This window comes from Grampus griseus (genome assembly GCF_964374135.1).
Source record: "Grampus griseus genome assembly, chromosome: 11".
NCBI lineage: Eukaryota > Metazoa > Chordata > Mammalia > Artiodactyla > Delphinidae > Grampus > Grampus griseus.
The window spans coordinates 42404812-42408549 of record NC_139005.1 but is presented as its reverse complement, the minus strand read 5'-3'; the positions used below and the strand labels follow the sequence as shown (position 1 = coordinate 42408549).

General features: G+C 43.1%; 1 pseudogene across 1 annotated transcript; it reads right to left on the bottom strand.

The window, feature by feature from the left end:
• Positions 1-1156: 1156 nt before the first annotated feature.
• LOC309829275 (proteasome subunit alpha type-3-like) lies at positions 1157-1929 on the bottom strand (annotated as a pseudogene). Its single transcript has one exon. The product of its transcript is annotated as a proteasome subunit alpha type-3-like (transcript).
• Positions 1930-3738: the final 1809 nt, after the last annotated feature.

Genomic DNA, 3738 nt, shown 5'->3' with positions numbered 1-3738 from the left:
CGTGTGGAGGCATGCCTGGCATGTTTGAAGTCCAACAAGGAGACCATTTTGGCTGGAACTTGGTGAGCAAGGCAGAGGGTAAGAGGAGCGGGTTACCCACCTCTCCCATCTTTGTCTTCTGCTCTCTCTCCACCACTTCTGCCCTAGCTGTGACTGTCCTTTCCCCTCTGGACTGCTTCAGGAATTGTCTGACTCTACCCAGCACAAGCTGCCTGGATGAACCTTGGCTAAACCTGGGCTCTGTGTTGGTTAATTTTATGTGTCAACTTGACTGGGCTAAGGGATGACCAGATAGCTGGTAAAACATCATTTCTTGGTGTTTCTGTGCGGGTATCTCTGGAAGAGATTAGCATTTGAATTGGTAGGCTGAGTAGAGATAACCTCCACCAACGGTGCTGGTGGGCATCATTCAATCCACTGAAGGCCTGAGTGGAATAAAAAGGCAGAGGAAGGATGAATTTGCTCTCTCTGCTTGTGTTGAGACATCCATCTTCTCCTGACCTCAGACATCTGTGCTTCTGGTTCTCAGGCCTTTGGACTCTGACTGAATTACACTACCAGCTTTCCTGGTTCTCCAGCTTGTACGGAGCAAATCATGGGACTTCTCAACCTCCATAATCATGTGAGCCAATTCCTATCATAAACCTCCTCCTATATTTATCCCTGTGTATCCTATTGGTTCCATTTTCTCTGGACAGCTCTGACTAATACACATCCTGTTTCTTTCCAAGGCACTACTCCCTAGCACTGAAAGCATTTCATAATCTGCCTTCAGCTGGCTTCTCCAACTTTACGTCGCCCCCAACTTCTGCCTTGCCCAGAGCAGACGCTGGGCTTTCCCACTGTTACTCACAATTCTCTTCGCTTAGAATAGCTTGCACCTTCTCAGTCTCATAGGAGAAGCCTTACCCACTCCAAGACATCGTCCCAAGACTTCTTGGCCTGGTTTCCTATTTAGTTGTGTACTTGGTTGATTTTATCCTCCTAATTAGATTATAAACCCCAGGACGTATTTTACACATTTGTTTTTCCTCTCCTCCAAGGCCTTGTACCCTGTTCTTGTTTTTTACAAGACAAAGATTTAATGAAAGTTGGTCAGTGGGTATGTAATAGTCCAAAGGGCTAAATAGTTAAATAGAAGTAAATGAAGTAAATGTTACATGTTATCATCATCTGATTCGTCTTCTTCCTTCAAAGATTCCTTGGCCTATTTCTCTGCCTCTTTCCTTATATCTTTTGGAACAATTCCATGTCTTCCGTTAGTTATTTCACCAACCCAGCTGAGCTCTAGTTCAAAAGCTTTATCCTTAACTTCATCGTGTACTATGTAAATTATTTTTGCAACTTCTTTAACAACATCACGGCAGGTCATTTCTTTCATCTGAAGCTTTTCAATTTCTGTCTTCGCAGCTTGCCTGGCTTTGCCAGTGGCACAGCCCCAATAACCATATGAAACACCCGATGAGTCAATCATGTAGAGCTGTGCACCATCATCACACTGTAAGACCCTAACCAGAAACTGCAGCGAAAAGGTCTGACAGCACTGTAGAGTGTATAGGCATGTACATACACGGCCACTCTGTCTGCAAGGTGTTTTAGTGGAAGGTTATATCCAAAGTTAGATCTAAAGTTGGAAGCCTCTTCTCTTGCAATGTCTGCTAAAGAACGAGCATCTGCCAACAGACCTGCTACTGCCATTCAGACATGCCGATCCACATTAAAAAGTCGTTTGTTAGGACCTTCTTCATAAAGTTTAGGGAGGACTAATTTTTCTACCCCAAAGACAACGCCATCTTTACATCTGATTCCAATAGCTGTACTACTATTTTCCACAGCCTTCATAGCATACTCAACTTGAAAAACTCTTCCATCAGGAGAGAATGTAGAGGCTGACAGGTCATACCTGGTGCCCATTGAGCTCATCGTGCTAAAACCACTGGGACGCCTAGGGCTTCAGGGTCTAAAGCGATCCCCTCACCCTGTTCTCTTTCTGCTTGAGGAGTGTGGGTGGGCTTTTTCTTGCCCAAATCCAACCTCTGACACCAAAGATGCCATAGTTCCACTTCCTGAGTTAGAGACTGTTAATCAAAGGAGGGGCAGGTGAGGGCTTTGGCTAGAGATTTGCCATGTAGTGTTTCAAACTCGAACCCAACTCTGGACTTAGGCAAGAGAGCAGTCGGGTTGCTCATCAGGACAGGCTTGTTTGACAGCAGCAGGCTCAAGTTCTTCTTTTCCTTCTCACTTACCAGTTCAAACTTTTTAATGCTGAAGTGAGTTTGAGAAACAGCTGAAGGCCTGCCCCCTGCCCCTGAGGAGTTTACAAATCTGTAGTTAATTGTGTGCTCTTGACAGGTATTGAATATAAAGAATATATTCAAGAATATAATTCAGCTGATTAATGTCTTTATGGTATGTCAGTGGAGAAATGAATAGTGAAATATTCTCTAACAGGCAAACCAAAGGGAAATGCAACAGCGGAAGGAGCTAGGGATGAACCTGTCACAGATCCTGGTCGAGTTATACTCTTTTCCACATGGACCTTGCCTTGCCTTCCCTGGGACCATCTCCTCCACCTTCTCTTTCCTTCTCCAAATCTTGCCCATCCTTCAAGGACCAGTTAGGCCACTGCTCCTCCAGGAAGCCTTCCTGGATGACTCTAGACTCCATTAACCTGTTTTGAACACCAGGATTAATAACATTTGCCACACAGTTTAGATCTTAATGATGTACTTAAACTCTTTGCTGCTGTTTTGTGTGACTTCCCAACTAAATGATAACTCTTTTGAATAATAATAATAGTGACAACATTAAACTAGCTAATATTTATTAAGCATTTATTATGAGCCTGGTACTTTGCTAATACTGGGTTGGCCAAAAAGTTCATTCGGGCTTTTCTGTAACATGAAAAACTCAATTGAACTTTTTGGCCAACCCAATATATCTATATAATTTATCTAATTTCATCTGCCCAACAACCCTATGGGGAAGTTCTATGATTATTACCATTTTACAGTCGAGGAAGCTGTGTTGTAGGATAATTTTCAAAAAGGGAAAATAATGACTCACACAAACATGAAGTGAACACATATCAAAGATTTTATTTAACTCACTAATTAAAGAGAAAAACCTGCAATTTGTTAAAACCAACTGAAAGGAGAATCTGAAGAGCAGACATTTATAGGCAATCAGGAATGCTGAAATGAAGTTGCTAATATGTTCAAAACTGGTTAATATTCTATGTGTACTAAAATTTGAAATCATCTTTTCTACTGGGCAGAAGCCAGTTTTATTTTATTTTTAAATTTATTTTATTATTATTGTTTTGAATGACTATTTAGCAGAGGGAGGAGATGGCCACTCTGGAAAGAATTGGTCTTCCGGCATGGGAGGCAGTAGAAGAGTCTGGCTTTTAAAGGACTGGAGTAACAGAGCTTCTATCATTCAGCCTGGACGTCTATCAATGCTGAACAGGAGTAGCCATGGTGTTTTCTCTACAGCTGCCCCGATTGGGCCTTACCCCTGGATATTTAGCCATGGAGCGTGTCTCACTGGTCCTCTTAGAAATCTGTGAGCTACTTAAAATCCCTTAACAAATTTGTTTTCTCTTTTTTTTGTTTTTGTTTTTGCGGTACGCGGAGCACAGGCTCCGGACGCGCAGGCTCAGCGGCCATGGCTCACGGGCCCAGCCGCTCCGCGGCACGTGGGATCTTCCTGGACCGGGGCACAAACCCGTGTCCC